We start from the raw sequence: 19,439 nt of genomic DNA, 5'->3' as shown, positions 1-19,439 counted from the left end.
TTGGCCTGACTTCTATAGTAGTTGCAGCATAATTCAGTTACTTCAACAAAGGGTTTTTAGAGACATCATCGACACTCAAGAGGTTAAGTATCCCAACACGTTCTTCCCTTAATCCCTTCAAGAAGATTGTCCTAATGGTTTTTTCATCTAGGTTACCCCCTCTTGATTTATGATAGTTGTAGAGGAATATCTCTAGATATTCTTCTAGGCTCTCATCTTCCATCTGTTTCATGCTAAAAATGTCATTTATATCCCTACTTTTGTAGAAGTATCGTTACCTTTTAAGGAAGACAGATTTCATCTGGTCCCAGGAGTAAATGGTGTGTTCCCCTAAGCTCATAAACCATCTTAGGGATGAGTATTTTAAGGTAGCAGGAAATAATTTGAGTTTATGTGCATCATTATAATAGTTGTAACTTCTACACAAAATATCAAATTCGAATAAAAATGCATCTGGGTCCTCGGAGGACATACCATGAAAAAGTGGAAGAGATGCCAATGAGATATTTTTCATTTGGATATCCCTAGTGATATCCAGGATAGGAAATCCAAAAGTTGTTTCATCTTCCTCTGGCTCCTCTGGCCTGCCTCTTGGTCCATCCCTTTGGTCATTGTTTCCTCCCCCAAATAAAGTTTCTTCTTCATGATTTCCCTCATTATTTTTGTTTTCTCCTCCTCCTCTGTTAGCCATGTTTACTGCAAGTTTAAGAGTAGGTCTTGGAGAATTGACTCAACTAGAGAAGGATTTAGCTGAATGAATCTTAGTGCTTTCAGATCCCAAGTCTTTGTGAAGTCCTCCTGCTGCTGATTCCACGTATGGGATTAACACTGGTTGTGTTACAATAGTGGATCCCACAAAAAAATTTACTTGTTGTAGCACTGTTTTTGGTCACTTATCTCTTTCTTGAAGTGGTGTTTCATTTTTTGATACCACTTTTCTACTAGTACTTCCTTCTCCTTCCCTGGTCCCTGTGTAACGATTAGAAAGATTAGTTGGTGGTGATTTTACAGGACCAAAAATTTATGAAAACAATTTTAGGACCAACAATTTAGGTCTACTTTTACTTCTACGCATAAGAAAAGAAATAATACAAAGACCCACAAAGACAACCAGACTTTGGAGCAACCCCACTAAAGTGGATGTGTGGCTCTTCACTCACGTATTATCGTACACTCCCCTTCCTGTGACTATCCTACAAATATATTTGTAACTCTATGAAATAGATTATTACCTGAACCAATTGCAGCTCCCCGGCAACGACGCCAAAAATGTTAGGAGTTTTATTCATTGTGTAGTACAAAATTTAAAGTACAACCATCATACTCATAGGAAAACTTAACACTAGAGCTGAATTAGATTAAAGTTCAAATGTAAATACAAATTTCATACTGCAATCTCCTGAATAGAGTATTCCTTACAAAATTGATCAATAGTTTTTCATTACTAGTTGAATACCAAAGACATCGGGCCTTAAAAGGACAACCGATGAAGACTAAACTTAACTAGTTACTCTATACATAACAAATAGTTCTAACATCAAACTGTTATGGGCAGTATGATATCCTTCTCGTGATCGATTCTTATCGGGTTGCGTCCTATTTTGGAAAACCGCTCTCCATCTTATGCATGAAGACGTTGGTATCTGATAACTGAAGATATCATGTGAATCGTTGATTGTTGTATTAAGTACATAATCATGGAGAGTCGTTGAACACCAAGTTGAGTACAAAATCACAAAATGGGATTTAGGTACAGAATGGTGAACAACGCTTTGGATGATGAGGTGTCTATCTCCATGTGTCTTTATCCAAATGTTGAAATTCTAGCTACATGTCAACAGATTTGAATTCTATGAGTCCAAGTGATAGCTAGTTAGAAATAACCCAATAAGCATGATCTTATGAATCTACCTAAACTTAATAAAAAATACTAAAAATAATGCTAAGTAAGTGTTTTTACCTCCTGTCACAAAATGTCAGGGTTTTGTCAGTGAAGGTGTAGTAAAAAAAGGTAAAAGGAGAGTAATATGTAGGTAAAAAGAGTATATGGAGGGGTGCATATGGATCCAAAGGTGGGCTCCAACACCTCCTTGAAATTTTCTTGAGATCCCTCACTTCCAAAATCTCTAAAGACGTGGTTAAAACATTCCTGCAAACCGAGGAAGAAGCCATTATTAAAGCCCAACAATTGGAGCTGATCTATAACCAGTCTGGGTACATTTATCACATGCTTCCAGATGCCCCACACCTATAGTCTTATCGAGAAATCACAGGCACATCCAATATTGTTGATGGACTAATTGGGGCCCTATCCCAAAGACATCACAACAATAATTGTCAATACCCTGCGTATCCAGTTAATGGCCCATCATATGATGCTACACCACCATTGCAAAATATAGGGTATTATAATGGTCAACCCGCACCTATGCAGAATATAGTCAATAGGGTTAACCAACACCAGCCCCTGCAAGGAGGCTCATATCATCCCCCTCATGGAAATCAATAATCCTCCTAGAGTATAGATAAGATGTTTGCTCCCCTAAACCAGTACGTTAACTAGGGACAAGAGAACCAATATTTTCGTTTCCCCAGCACCAGAATGGAATATCATGTCAAAGCAAAATAATGCACAGGTTAATCTAGTGTAACCATCTCTCACTTCACTACATCAATCAGAAGAAAAACTGAATTCGGTTAATCCTTCTAACCGTGTAAGGAAAAAAACAAAAGATAATCCAATGGGATAACTCGAGCGGGGAGGCATTAATCAGCAGTAACCCCCAAGGGCACCGGGAAGGGATAACCTCAACTGGAACCAAAACCAGGGTACAACCAACGTTAAATCTCAAAAACAGGGAAACAACACTAGTCTATGGACTAATCATGCATGCGTTATCTGCGGGATTACGACCATTATATGCATCATTGTCCTCAACTTCCTAATTTGAAAAGGATACAAAATAGTAGGGGGCAAGGTGGCCAAATAACTACAGTTTTGCAAGAACCCTTCCCCCATTAGGGAATCATTAACACACAACAACAACACTTCCAAAACTCACCCATCTAGAGGGAACCTCAACAATACTCCTAACCATGATCTCTTGATGGCAAGAGTGGACATCCTCTTACAAACAAGGAATCAAACTTATGAGACTCCCCCGGAGCCCAATTTGTCCACTTCGGCTATGGCCATAGCTACAGGACCATTGACCATCACGCGACCTTCCATAGATACCATGCCTAAATGGTCAAAGGACCTTTATGATGTGTAGGGCACAATTCAAAAGCTGCCCATAGTTACAACATAGTTGATGACTTGGCCCAATCACCATTAGCTATGTCAGCACTTGAAGTCTTGCAGACATGCCCAACCTAGCATAAATCCCTACTTTCTATTCTAGGTGCAATCAACCCATTTGATTCCTGCCTCATGGTATTTGGCTTGGACAAAGCTACTCCACGGCTGCCCTCTACCGTCGCTTTCCAAATCCCTGTCTCAATCCAGAATATCAACATCCATCATTGCATTGTCAATGAAGGTGCTTCCACATGCATAATGTCCAAATCAATTTGGAAAAAAATAGGATCCCTTAAACTTAAGCCTTCTGACATAATGCTTAGAGCATACAACAGATGCCCTTCTTCTCCCGTCGGTTTATACGCTAGTGTGCTAGTTAATTTGGCTGGGAAAATTGTGTTAATAGACATTAAAGTACTCAATGCCCAGTTGAATTACAACATCCTACTAGGACGAAGCTATATGTACAAAATTCTCACAGTCATTTCATTGGTGTTCAGAACCATGATGTTCCCCCACAATGCAAAGGTCATTACCATTGATCAACTCACATATTATGAGAAGGAAACTCCACCCACACCAAATGGTGTGTTTCGCTTAGTAACCAAGAGGTGGTCACTACTTACATTGAGCTCAACATGGGCCAGTTTAAGCCATCAAACCTACTAGGAACATTCCCAGGAGACCCTTCGATAAGACAAGATCTTGTCCCAAATATCGGAGCACCAGTGTGCATAATGATTTCATCAAACACTGCACAAACCCCTAAATCATTTCCAGGAACCCCACCCCCTGCAACTGAAGAATTCAAGACCTTGTCTCAAGAAACCACCCAGAAGAAAGAACCAGTTTTGGATAACCACATTATTACCAACCCAAATTCCTTGCTTAACTCTATCACCAATACACCCTTCTTATATCCACCACTGGGTTTTGTCTCACACCAAGTCATCACAACACTCACATTGCCTGACCTAGCCTTCGCCATACCAGTCTGGTATTTTTCCCCCAAGGCCACGCCAGCTAGCATAGGTTACACTACAACAAGGGTATTCCCTATTCCTCCTGAGGACAATAAGACACCCCATACATCGCATACCCAGGTACCACCTATGCCACAAGCAGTGTTGGTACCAGCACCAGCTAAACCAAAACCAACGGATAATAAAAAAGGTAAAAAGGTGGAAGCCCCAAGTGCCTCCTCCTCTAGGACCCCTCAACCCTATGCTTTGTGTGAAACAATAGGGAACCCAACCAATAATTGCCCCAAATTAAAAGGGATCAAATCTCTGATACATGCCCCAAAAGAGCCTGTAAAACCTCCAACCTCTATCGAGAAGAAGAACACACCCATGCATATTAAAGAATTATGCACCAATCACGCATGTGCCATTTGTGCAGAGTACGAGAATTATACCCATAATTGCCCTGAAGTTCCTCGATACAAATATGAGTTGGTAGCGCTCACTCAATCCAATTCCCCATTACTCTCCACAAAGGATGGTTCCAAAAATATTTTTTACGTCGTAAGAAAATAACCCTCTTTCTCCTCTCAAGCGAACGATCCATCAACATCCACCCACAGTCGGAGGCGATCTCAGTAGACACATGCCTCACCATCACCTACTTGTTCTATGTGTGACACATTAGAACATTTAATCAACCAATGCCCTGAGTTACAGGCATTTAACCTATTTTATCGAGTTCCTCACACCACCCAACCAGCAAGATCAAGATATAGGCGTCACACTTGTAAAATTTGTGCCAGGAACCATCATGTGCAACATTGTCCCCATCTTTCTCAATTCTATCCAATGTGAGGATTCATGTCGTGATTTATTGTGGAGAAATTGGATTTGCCGGGAGTAGAGATGGAACCATCAAGTCATTCACCTCCCCTCAAGAATGAAGCATCAAGGTTCGTTCTATGCATGTTTGAAGAAAAGAGACTCCCAACAATGGGGTCAAACCCTTATTATATTAGCCCCCTTCAACACCACAAAAATAGATCAACTCTTCTATGTGGTAACCAGGTATCAACACCCGGTACCATGAGACCAGTATGCATAATCTGTAATGATACTACTCTTAACAATGAAACCTGCCCTATGTTACACACATTTCAACAGCTTAAGATTCAACACTAGCATTCCATGGAAGAAGCTTCTCTTTCCCTTGTACACCAAAAAGAAAGATAGAGTTTCCTCCAAAAAACCAGCAACCACCTATAAATAAGATTCTGCCACCACTCAATGTTGACAACACACAACATCATATACGAATTATTTCCTCGTCCATAGGAACCATGATTCGTGCAGTCTGCTCATCATTTTTTGGTGTCGATACCACAAAGTCCACCCCAACAATGATACCAACTCCAACGATTCAAAACCATCCAATCTTCACCTTGTCAACCTCTCTAGGTTCTACAGCTTCAACCAACGAGTCATATTCATGCTTGTCCACTAGCACAACCAAGTCTACATCTCAAGACTCGGCCCACTCCCAGTAAACCTTGGATAATATTTTCCACTCGGATGAAGATATTATCGAGGCCATGATGGAACCTGAATGTCCTTGGGATGCCATGTATCATCGTTCATTTTTTCTACTGGAAAAAACATTTTCCCCTAGCAGCAAGAAAACCCATGACATTTGTGCCATTGAAACAAAAGACTTTCTCCCCACATGAAAAGTGGATTGGTTCAAAAACCCCATCCCAACACCTGATGCATTTGAGGAAGGGAACATGTCCAATATTTCACCTACCATTAAGGTGAATATTTCAAAAAATCCTAGCAAAATTGAGGAAATCTCCCTAGGGGCAGCATGCTCCCCTAAAGAAATAGTCGCATACACATCCCTATTCCAAGAATATAGAGATATTTTTGCATGGGACTACTCAGAGATTCCAGGACTTAGTCCCACAATAGTGGAACATCATATTGACACATGGTCATACGCCCATCCTATCTGCCAAAAACAACGCCAATTGCATCCCTCTAAGGCAACAGTAATTAAGCAAGAAATTGATAAACTTCACAAAGTTGGATTTATCTACCCAATTGCTTACACATATTGGGTTTCCAACCCTGTACCCGTCATGAAAAAATAGGGCACCATTCGCATTTATACTAATTTTAGGGACCTAAACAAAGCATGCCCTAAAGATAATTACCCAACACCATTCATCGATTAAGTCATCGATGCTTGCGCCAATCATGAGGCCTTATCATTTATGGATGGGTTCTTTGGGTACAACCAAATTCAAGTATGTCATACTGATCAGTACAAAACATCTTTCACTACCCATTAGGGGACATTCACATACCAACTCATTACCTTTGGTATTAAAAACGTATGTGCCACTTTCCAGCGGGCCATGAACTACATCTTCTATGATTTAGCTCACCTCATCCTCACATATCTATATGATCTAATGGTACGTTCCAAGAACCGTGACAAAAATTTAGAAGACCTTCGCCTGGTGCTCCAAATATGTCGCCAATATAACCTACACTTGAACCCTCTAAAGTGTGTGTTTTGAGTCAACGTTGGAAGACTTCTAGGATTCATTATTTCCCAGCAAGGGATTAGAGTAGACCCCCTAAAAGTCTAGGCCATCAAAGAGGTACCTCCACCAAAAACTTTAAAACAATTACAAATCTTACAGGGTAAAGCCAACTTCTTACGCCACTTTGTACCAAATTATGCCACTTGCGCGCATGGTTTACTGTGTCTCCTTCGTCAAGACATCTCATTCCAATGGGATGATCAAGCTCAAAATCATTCGATGCTTTGAAAGATACCTTATCCCAAGCACCTTTGATTAGCCCCCCTGACCACAACAAAGATTATACCCTATACTTGTCGGCCTCAAAAAGATCAATAGCTAGGGTATTAGTCCAAGATGGACCAGACAACAAGGAGCATGTAATTTATTACACAAGAAAGAATTTATCCAAACCTGCATTGAATTATGAGCCCAAAGAAAAAACTGCCCTAGCCCTCATACATGCTGTACAAAAACTTCAACATTACATCATCCTTAGGACCACTATGATGGTAGAATCCATCAACCCCATACGATACCTTCTCACTCGTCGTATGATGAACCACAAATATGACTGATTGTTGGTTATTGTACAAGATTTTGATCTTCAGTTAACCACCCGCAAGAGAAAAAAATCACTCATATTGGCTAAATTCATCACAGATCTCCCTACAAATAATCATGGATCTTCGGTTAATGAGGCCCTTCTCGACGAACATCTATTTTTGGTGTCCATAGATGACCCCTGGTATGGCAATATCCTTCTCTTTTTACGAACTCAAAAGTTCAAACCTCAGCTTACGTGTGATGATCGGAGACGCATACGCCAACAAGCCCCTCATTATCTCCTATTAGGGGATCTCCTCTATCGGCGAGACATCGACACCATCCTACATTGATGTCTCGATCATCAAGAAGTTGAGAAAACCTTAAATGATTGTCATAGAGGGCATGTGGAGGCCATCTATCTGGGCTAGCCACTGCCCAAAATATCCTCAGCGCTGGTTATTTTTGGCCCACCCTCTTCCACGATTGTATACAAGCAGTCAAAATATGTGAGCGATGCCAAAAATATGCTCATAAGGCACATGCACCACCTGCCCCCTTACATCCAGTTATAATGGTCAACCCCTTCTGCAAATGGGGTATCGACTTTATGACTTGTAACCCCCCATCATCCGAAAACCACAAGTACATTGTAGTAGTCATGGACTATTTTACCAAATGGGCAGAAGTAATGCCCACATATAATAACACCGCTGAAACTGCTTCATGATTTTTCTTTAACCACGTCATAATGTGGTTCAGTGTTCCCAAAGAATTAGTGTCAGACCATGGTAAACATTTCGAAAAAGAGATATTTCAATAACTGTTGAAACACCTTGGTTTCTCTCACAAGTTTTCATCTCCATACTACCCCCAATTCAACGGGAAAGTAGAAGCCATCAACAAAGTCCTCAAAACCATGTTACAGTGTATGGTGAACACTCACAAAACTAACTGGCACCACATGGTGTTCTTAGCTATGTGGGCATACCACACCGTCGTAAAAGCATTCACATGATTCACACCCTTCCAACTCATATATGGTATAGAAGCAGTACTTCCTATTGAGTGTGAGATCCCCATGCTACACTCAGCCATCGAGCTTCTAGAAGACACCAAACCATTGGAACAAAGATTAGTCCAACTAGACCTCATCGACAAACATTGGTGAGAATCCCTTTAGAACAATGAAGCCCACAAGAAGAGGGTCAAGGCCTCATTCGACCACAATATCACCCCTCGGACATTCACCGAGGGAGAGTTAGTCCTCTGCTACAATGTTTCCCAAGAATCCATAGGACCTGGAAAGTTTGAAACCCTTTGGAAGGGCCCATACATCATCAAGCATTGCCTCCACAAGGGGTCATTCCATTAGGGGACTTTTGAGGTCTAAAATGGGCCTCCTAAGAAAAATTTACAACCAAAATAAACTTTATAAGACCCAATGGGATTCAAGATGATAATATCAACCATGGGGGATGATTCACCATTTTTGGAGTAAAAAGGTAAAAATATTAAAAAATAAAAAGCTACTTTTTCAACTCGTATTTTTAACTTATCTCCCTAATTTTTTTACTCAAATTTCGAGCAGGGGTACTCTTTGGATGAAAAATTTAATTCCTCATCCAAGTAGTATTCATGCTACATACTTTTGACGGACCTTGCTACAGGGAAAATGAGAATACATGAAAAAGCGTGATTGCAATGACATTTTTCATGTATTTATTATTTTTCGTGTAATAGGGTCCATCGAAAGTATGAAACATGGGTACTCCTTGGATGACAAACCAAATTTTTCATCCAAAAATTGTTTCCTCTAAAAATTTGAGTAAACAGATAGGGAGATAAGTTGAAAAGACGAGTTCAAAAATTATTTTTTTTATTTTTTCCCTCTAAAATTTGATGTGTAATATAATATTATTTTATTATTTCCACTATTGTTTTATAATTTCATTAGGAGGCCCATTTTAGACCTCAAAATTCCCCTAATGATTCTATCAGAGCTCGATGGTACTTGCCTAAAAAATCTCGTCAATGGTCTTTACCTCAAAAAATTTCATCCATAAAATGTTAGAGTAAGCATGTATGTACAATGACTTATTGTTTATGATGATCACCTCATCATGGATGTATTCTAAAAATCTCTCTCTCATCTCATGTCAACAGATGGATCTTCCGCCAGCTTATCACCACAGGTTCGCTGACAGCACATCTCGATGGTCACAAAATATCACTATTGCAGCATGGACCATATATTCTCCTGGTTGGACACCTCGTCTCTTCAATAGATTTTGTATCAAGTTAGCCACCAACAATCAAGCATAATATGATGTCGTCATAGGCCTCTTGGCCGATGCCCACCACCTAGGTATCTGTCACCTGCATGTATTCCTTGATTCCTATCTCATAGTATCCCAATTAAATAGGACGTTCCAAGTCCGCGATCCATGCCTTTTTCGCAAATATTTTCATGCACAAAGGTTAGCTAGAAATTTTGATCAAATCACATTTACACATATACCTAGAGATCAAAATCATATAGTTGATCGCATCGCTAATCAAATCCTAGACTGGCATGCATCACATATATATAACCATCAAGATATATAAAAACATCAACACAAGATACATCTAGAAACACAAATGCAGAAATACACCAAGAAGTATGGATGCATGTATCACATCATGAGAGCCGCAAAAAATAGCCTCGTATATACATCAAAAAATATATATGAGTACAAAAAATCACTGGCCCACGACCAGGAAGGATAAGTCACCAAAAATATAGGGGAGCATCCTCATAAATGGGTGCTTGCCCTGGTACATACATCATCTCGACCAAAAAACAAAAATACATAGCGAGTCTCCCTAGGGACCTGGTGGCCCAATCTGCACATTAGGAGCCAAGATGGGACCTGTTATAGCCACAGCCATAGCAATACGATGAAAATTTGGTTGATGCTCCCGCTCTTTAGACACCATTGTTTCAACCACGACCCCTGGAAGGTGAGCCCATCCCTCAAAGGTCACACCACTGATTAAGGTCTCCGCTCATCTCTAGGAGTCGCAGTACCGTTGTAACTCTGCCTCAACATCATCTCATTGCACCTTAGCCTCCTCAAATCACATGACCAGACTCTCTGTATCCATAACCCCCTCTCCAGAGGGCCCACCAATTTCTAGTCGAGGTCGCCATGTAGGTCGCTCTAAGCCATACCAAGAAGAAGGCGATGGCCTCGGTAATCAGGGTCTCTAAGGAATAGGCACATCCCCCACAATGCCCATTTGTCTCAGATCCTGGCCAACCAAAAAGGCAAGTGGACATCCCCATGGCCCCGCATCTGCAAGTAAACAAATCATAGTGTCAATATCATCATAAATCATAAATACATGAAAAAACACATATGTATACAAATGCAGAAATAACAAGCATATACTGGATGGTCCCCAGGTAGCACCTAGAGGAAGCCCCATCTCCAGATCTCCCCGGAAGTCAACACCATGGTAGGGTAGTCCAAAATCAGCTGGGGGTTGGACTCAAACCAACGTTGTACCACATCATCCCATTAATGACCCACTCTCCTCTACCCTCCAGTGACATCACCCATCCCCAATGGCACATGCAAGGCTCCCGTCAAGGCCTAGCCAATACTACAAGAACAAGGTGGGGCATAACCACCCACTCATAGAGTATCCTGTAAAGCACAATCCGTAACAAAAGCTCTTCAGCATCAAACATTGAACCTGGGTAAGCTGAGACATCATCCCCTCATGCAACAGTTGTGCCCAGTCAAAGAACGCCCCTGCCTATAGTTTCTGCAGAACTGATATATGCAGCCTCGAGCACCAGTTGGGGGACATCGACCCCACCAGTCTGACGATCATAGCTAGCGCTACTCACTCGGCTAGATCCTCCACCACTGCGATCCTCACACAACCATCTAAAATAGGGTTAGCACTACAATGCCCATCAACCCAAACCATCATGCCACCATCCCCTCCTAGAAGTGGATAAGGAAGCACCTCCCCTCGCGACATCAACCCATTAACGAAGTAGATATCGGTCTGCACCAATATCGGGAGGTCAATATGGTGGATAATCATCACCTGATGATCCGCATCCCAAAAACTAACCAGATATCACAGGAACCTGTCATGCGACCTCATCAATGGGTTCTGAAGAAACTTCAGCAACTCCTAGTGCACGAGCTAATGCCTCACTCCAGCATCCTACGACACAGAATTCCGGAGAAGCACCCAGTCTCGCTCTCTCCAGATCATCCTACCACCCAAGATGCCACAAGTCAGAAAAGAGAACCCCTTAGGTCCTCAAAAAATCAAAATGGGGGAAAAACCAATTTTCCCCCACTGCACATCTGTCTCCTAAACAGGTGCACGGGGCATGTGTCTATTCTCTAGAACAACACACAATGCGGGTGTCTGTATCTCATATAGGCACGTGCATGATGTGCAAAGTTTTGGGAAATACACGCCAAGCCCCAGAAGGGTTCCTCACGCAAACACAAAACCCAGATGCGTGTAACGCATGTCTGAGTATTTCTTTCATGTGGAGTCTTCGCACAAAACTCTTGTTTGGCACAAAGACCGTGCGGCTCAAGAAGAGTCTCCCACGTGGTCACCTAGGTTGACCTTAAAGAGGTCATATAGGGGGGCCCTGTATGGCCTACCTAACCTAAAAAACTCAAAATCATAAAGGCTAGGGATCATGCTCTTACCCATCTCTCTCCGCGCAAATCTCGGGTGCATAGGCTGACCGCAATGGCAAGAAATTCTCAAGGGAATCTCTCTGACCTCCACAACTCAGCAATGAAAATGATTGACATTTGGGCCCCATGGCCCTATCTATCACCCTTTTTCCCATCCCTTGGGGTACATTACATAATCCTAGGATCTCCATTGACAAAACTAAAATAGACGTGAAGATCAGTCCCACAACATCTTCATCATGGAACCCTTTATTCCGATAAATTAAAAAATAATTTTTTTTCCCTATCGCACATGTCAGGTACATCTCCAACTCTCTAATTCCATAAAATTCATTGCATATGTATGTATTGAACGATGATTTCACTTCCGGTTTTGGTTGTATCTATTGCAGGAACATCACACATGGTCAGCTTCAACAAACACCTCGACAAGTGAAAACAAAGCAGGTATCATTCTCCACTTAGCATGATAGGCTTCCCCTTAAAAATATTTGCATATCCTGACATAATTTCTCTAAAATGCGCCATAAGGTCCAACATATTGACCATGTTTATCACCATCTCACACTTGTACATGATAAGCATTCACTTCGGTCAATAGAAAACCCCTCCACATGGCTCCCTTGATCATTGTAGATCCTTCTTCACATAAAGGAGCCATGACCAGTCACTCCGATCCAGGAACCATCTCACATGCATATCAGAAAGTTTAGCTTGATTATGTTGCATTCATTATTCATTCACCCCATTTTCTCGGGCCCTCTCACAATACTAACGGATGCACCTCAGTGTCCTACATTTGGCCTTTCATTCATCCACATCACATAACCCATCTGTACCACTTCACCCACCCACCTGACATGGAGACCAACTAATGGGGCCCCCACCCTCAGTAGATACATTACACCTTCACACAGGTTACTATCATCATGGGGCACCCGTCTCCGTGGTTATACATCCAAACCAACCACTATTCTTTTGGCAAGTGTATAAGGATTTTTTTTTTTATTTCTTTTTAATCTCCCATCCAAATATGGTTTTTACAATTCATGACCCATGCCCGCCTGCAGTTTCTAATCACCTTTAGTCATAGCTCACCAACAAATCACCCCCATTTTCACATCTATCAAAAATCACTTACACCCATCCCAGAAATCTTACTGACTCCACGATCATCAGAAAGAATGTTTTTTACCATTTTCATTTGCATATCAAGTTCTAACCTCAAAATAGCTATCTATATCCTCCAATATTGATATCCCCCGTTATCATGACTATTTGACCCAATTTATTACAGTATGTTCATATCTTCGTCGATTTCCTGACTCACCATGTCGGGCGGATGACACCCTTTTCCTATTGACTTCAAAAAATATATTCCAGGAAAGAGGTAGTACCTTGGATACTCGCTCCCTTAATAGGGATATCCTCGGGTGGCACATTGGGAACCATTATTGACTAGTGATTTCATCGGTCCCCTTAACATTCAACATCAACTCAATCATTCATGTCAAGGTGGTTTCGTACTCAGTTACTATTGCAGATCATTCACATAGTCGAATACCCCCGTATCACTAAGCACCTCATTCAACAATGCTTACATTATGATGTGGTGGAGGTACCTTCCGCCAAATATCTATTCATACCACGTCCCCCATCAACAAAGTGCTTCACCAAAATATGCATAGGAAAACAATATTTCACCTATTTGACCAGAAATCACCCCTGAGGGCGTCAGTAATTTTTCATCGACAGCTATCAGTATGTCAACAACCATCACGTTGACTAGACAAAAATCAGTTGTTTTTCAATTGTAATCAGTTTTGATTAGGCATAATAATGAGCATGGGACATGCCCGCATCGTATAGAAACACCATTATTTTAGTTTTTTCACTAGAGCATGGGTATCATTCATACTCAATCAAGGGGTTTTTCTCTACTCATCTCCGCAACAAGTTATCCTCTCTCTCGAAAATTTAAATCAAACTCTCCAAAGGAAATGCAAACATGATGTATTTTGGCTATACATTTTCTCCTAACCTCATACATCTTGGGGCAACTATTAACACCAAAAAATTGTACATCTGCTAGGACAATCTAGAAGAGATTAAAAGTGTCCAGCAGAATGCACAGGTGGACATTTTTCCATCTGAATACATTATGAAGATTCAAAAATCAAAAGTTATCCTAAGATCCAAATTTTATAAAGGAAATCAATTAAGTTCGTGCATATATTTCTTCGATAAATGCACATGCGTGACATATCCTCAAAAAACCACGTGGTTGCAGAAAAGATGACTCAGCAATCCGGGACCACTCTACACACTTGGAGCCAATTTTTTGATACGAGATCGGCCTAGTATAGATTAAAAATCTATATAAACAGATAATGGGAGAGCCAAAACAAGAGATATTATTATGCTGGCCAAATTGTTGTTTGAGAAAACCACCATTACATTGTTGAAACCAAGTGAAGACCACTAGCATGTTGGCCAAATTTCTTCTAAGCAACCCAACATCTTAGTGAGTGAAGAGGAATCCACCCTTTGGAGAGTCTTCACACTTATTTGAGAGAGAAGAGACACTTGCAAAGAGATTGAGGAAAAGAAACCCCCTTACTGAGGATTTTTGAGCTCCCTAGCTCAAAGAATTCTCTTCAAGTGTCTGAGATTCTAATTGTATTCAACCTCTACCACCAGAAATCAATAAAGGGATATTTTTCCATATATTATTGATGTGTTTAATCCATTTGAGAATTTTTTTATTCATGCACCTCTTTGTTTAAGTTTATGTTTATGTATGCATTGTTTCCACTATTTACAATGTTGAGTTTTTTTAAGTTTGTCCACTAACAACACAAATTTTGATTGTGATCCTTTGTAGGTAACAATCCACTACTAAGGGGGTTTTTTTTGGTACACTCGTGCTCCAAAAACACTACAACAAAGAGGTTTATGGGGTCCACAGGTGTCAGAAGAGATCATATGCATAGGAGCTTTAGAAGAGGAGGAAGGAATTTTGGGTTGTGTTAATTGAGGAAAAACACCCATAAGGGATGATTTTTTAAACAAGCTCACACCAACACTCTGATACTGACCAGGATTATCTCCCATAAGTGGGATTGAATTCCTCGTAGTGTAAATTTGGGTTGATGGCACGCACTAGTTAAGTTGGTCCATGGTAACAATATTGCCTTGATTTGGAAATCAAAGGACATGGAATACATACAATACAACAACATCCATGGCATAGAACCAACTATGGTCAAGCCTAAGGTTGTAATCCAAATTGGCATCGACGACTTCAACATCGACATATACATTTTTTCCCCTAACTCAATGGAAAACTTGGGAAGAACCCCCTTAGGTACAAATTTGTATCCATCAAAGGCTTGAAGATTATTATTGGACTTGGTGAGCATTGGAGAGTCAAGAGCCTTCTAGGATGATGCTGACATGACACAAGTGGAAGAGACTTCATCCACCAAAGTGCAATGAATATTTTTATGGAAAATACGCACAATAATCTAAACTAAAATCTGGTGGGAAATTTGAAAGGCAATCCTTGTCAACATTGAACATGATAAGGTTTGATTTAGAAGGATCTACTCCACCAATCGTAGAAAACAATGACTTGCGCTACTAGGGACATCTTTGTACAACCTCGATGGCAAGCATGGCACAAGGAGCCTAGGAAATATCTTCAACAATATTGTAATTTTGAGCAACCTGGAAAGAGGTATTGTGTGTTTTCTTACAAATGACACCCTTGGGGGGGTAATAAATAGGTTCCAGAGGCTTATCTAACATGAGAGGTCCAATAGAAGTAGGTGGAGTGGGTGATTTTAGGAGAAGGACTAGACTTAGGAACATGATATGATTTGTCTTGTGTGGTCACATTCATGTCTTCTTTTCACATTAAAATGGATGAATTGTTGGTAGGATTGAAAAAGAGCCCCTTGTTACCCCTTGGAAAAGGTGGAGGAGATTGGGAAACCATTTATTGTTGCATTTGTGCATGAAATGGATGAGTTAAAATAGCAGGTTGCTGGTTAGATTCCGGTGGTGTAAGGAGCTTATGAACTTCATCCATCCAAGTGAATTTATGAGTAATATGTTCACCTTGATAAATTTTACAAGGGAATTTAATATTTCAATGGAAATCAATAGTGGCCCCTCCCTGATTCTGAGGTTTTGGTTGAGTTTCCTGAGCAGTTTGATTTTTTTTGTTTATTCTTCTTATTCTTTTTACCAATAGTTTGTTGGTTGTTCTTAGGTTATGTCGAATTCACCATGAGAACATCGATGGACTTCTCATAAGAAGGTGTTTTAGTAGAGCCAGATGCACTTGTCAAGGCTTGTGATGTAAAAATAAAGTGCCCAAGTTGAGCAGCAAGTTGGCTCATGGAATCGGAAATAGACCCAATCACACCATTAGCGTGTTGGCCAAGAGTAGATTTTGGTGGATCAATTGAAGGCCTAGGAGCATTAGGTAGTACTTCATAAAGCATGCTTGGATGTGAATAAATAAAATCCAGTTGTTGGGAAGCTAAGGTATATTACTCCTCAGTGAAAACCCTAAACATGGACACATCTTTGGAAATTCAAGGTCTTAAGGATCGAATGAACCATTTACACAAAATATCATCAGAAATCTTGGTTCTCACCAACCTCTTGTGATGATGCCACTAGTGAATATGATCATAAATCAATGTGGCATCATCTTGCTTAAATTTTTACAAGAGATCGAAATTGACATTGTACCATGTAGGCAACTGAAAGTGTGTAAAAAAGGTTTGGGATAATGATGAAAAGTCACTGTAGGATGTTATGTCCAATTCAATACCATTTGGCAGCATCCCTAGTCAAAGTTCATTGGAACAAGTGAAGTTTAATTGAATCGTCTACTAAAGAGTTGGATGAACACCATAGGTGATAAGTGGTAATGTGAGTAGATGAATTCTCCCCAGGCTTTCCTTCAAATTTGGGTATGTCGGAAGGAAATTTTGCGAGCATAGGTGGCCACCAGGGATCATGTCTAATGGGTTCGTTGGTCAACTTAGCCAAATTTGGTAAATCAAGAGAAGATAGAAATGGATTATGAAGTTGACTGAATAGGTCATAGGCAGGAGAACTACCTGACCAACCTTGAGGTCCCCCCATATAAGGATTGTGATGTAATAGTTGTTGACCTTGGTAAGGATTTGTCCCAACATATAAGGCATGTGGGCCAGCATAACTGGTAAAAATATTTCCTGCCCAGGGTAAGTGCCCCCAGAGAGCAATGGACCCCTGAGAGCATGGCTACTAACAAGGTTGTAGCCAGGAGGAAAGGATGGACCGGCCTGAGTGGTAGCACCAACATAAGGAGGATGACTCATAGAGGCAACGGTACTAGCAGCAGGGTTTCCCCTGGTAAATTAGCCACTCCAAGAAAAGTGTTGGAAGGTGGTTACCCTCAAAATAAAAAAACTGTACTAGGCTTGTGACATACTAGAAGCAATGTTTCCCATAAGTTGGCTAGGAGAAACTAATGACCCCCCCCCCCACATATTTCCAAAAGTTAAAAACCTAATTCAGGAACATGAATCATTGGTTTAGCAAAGCTAGGTGAAAAGAATCCTAACGTACTGGCTATTGGCTCTGTGGGCCCTGACCCAAGTTCACCGTTAGTTAGCCAAACAAATCCCTACACTATTGGCCCTTTCAACATTAGCCGGCGGAGCGCAGACTAAAGTCTCACCCGAAGTAGTATGGGGGGATGTTGGAACCAAGTTTCTGCACCCTGAGATGGTCGTGATGTCGGTTTATACCCCTTGCCCCTGCTCTCGCACAGGTCGCTAAGCCTTAGGGCTCTATCAATCCACCCTCTATCCCGCCCTTCAATACCTCCACGTAGGTGTACGATTGGCCTTCACGTAGCCCTAACCCGCAGTTCAAGTACTTTCATGTAGCTATGACAATGTATTGTATAGGTTCCCTAGTTATCTCAAGTGTTTTACTTATCTTACCAATCAATTACAGTTAGCGTCACGTAAACTGATATCTTTACTTGCATTCAATTAACATATATAATCACATACATTCACGCATCAACTAAAAATTGTAAAATAAACCCAAAATGCAATATATTCAAATGCATTAACAAAGACTAAATACACAGTAATTGCAAAATACTTCTCTTTATTGATATCTTCCAATTTAATACAGATTCTATCCACCCTGCGCACACAGTTGTAGGGGTCCTCACACTCAGCTGCAGACTTCCAACATAGGCCTCTACACACTCAGCTACAGAGCCTCTACCTACGCTAAGACCCAAAACACTTAGGCTTCTCTACCAAAACATCCAAAGCTTAATTGTTCTAACTTCCTAGAGCTTACTTACTTAGCGCCTTCTTATACAATCCCATGACCCGCGGACAATGGATAGATCTTTACTGCTGACTTGACACTTTAAAAAATAAGGGAAAACAACCCTTTATGACCCTTGACACCTTCATGCTCCGCAACCACAAAATGTGGAGACTTTACAACTTTATTACAAAATTGTCCCAAAACATGGGCTTTTAACTCGAAAATTTCTCTTAAGGGAACTCGTTCCCAATAGGCCCCCAACACAAACATGGTGACTCGCCCTGGAGTCACTCTGCAGGTGCGGAGATCTTGGCGTGAGGACCTCCCAGATCGACCTGTATGACGACAACCTCGACAGTGCACTGCATAGACGCCTACTTCACTTCTTCAACCAACTACTCTGTCGTTGGTCCTGATGTTGGAAATAATACTGAGAGGGGGGGTGAATCAGTATTATTAGATCAATAATTTAATTTTCAAAACTGATTTGTATACGCTACTTTAGCTTAGTGAACTAGCGTGTATACACAACTATACTTAATGCAACCAGTGTATATGCAGAGATCTTTTGATTTACCCAAATTATCATGCATTGAACTTTAACCAGTATATCAGGAATTCATTAGATAGTGCAGTAAAAGCAGAATAAAGCATCACACATAAGAAACACACAAGAACACCAAGATATAAGGTGGAAACCCAATGTGGGTGAAAACCACCTACTACTGTCGTCTCTATCTTCTTTTAATAATAAGAAAAATCAGTTTACAATTTTTGTATTGGTGTAGTCTTATACCAGTACGTAGACTTCTACTTGCAGAAGGTTACAATCTTCTCTCATTCTCCAACTTCTACTGGAATTGAGCTACAACCCCCTAGCTCTTGTACTAACTGACTAGTACTTAGGTGCCGGCCTACAGAAGGCTACAACCTTCTCTTTTCTTCTAGGGACCAT

This window comes from Pinus tabuliformis, chromosome 4_2, assembly GCF_031772625.1.
Source record: "Pinus tabuliformis cultivar Carrire ecotype Pingquan chromosome 4_2, CPIR1, whole genome shotgun sequence".
Classification (NCBI taxonomy): Eukaryota; Viridiplantae; Streptophyta; class Pinopsida; order Pinales; family Pinaceae; genus Pinus; species Pinus tabuliformis.
The sequence above is the reverse complement of the archived record's forward strand: the minus strand, read 5'-3'. Positions refer to the sequence as shown.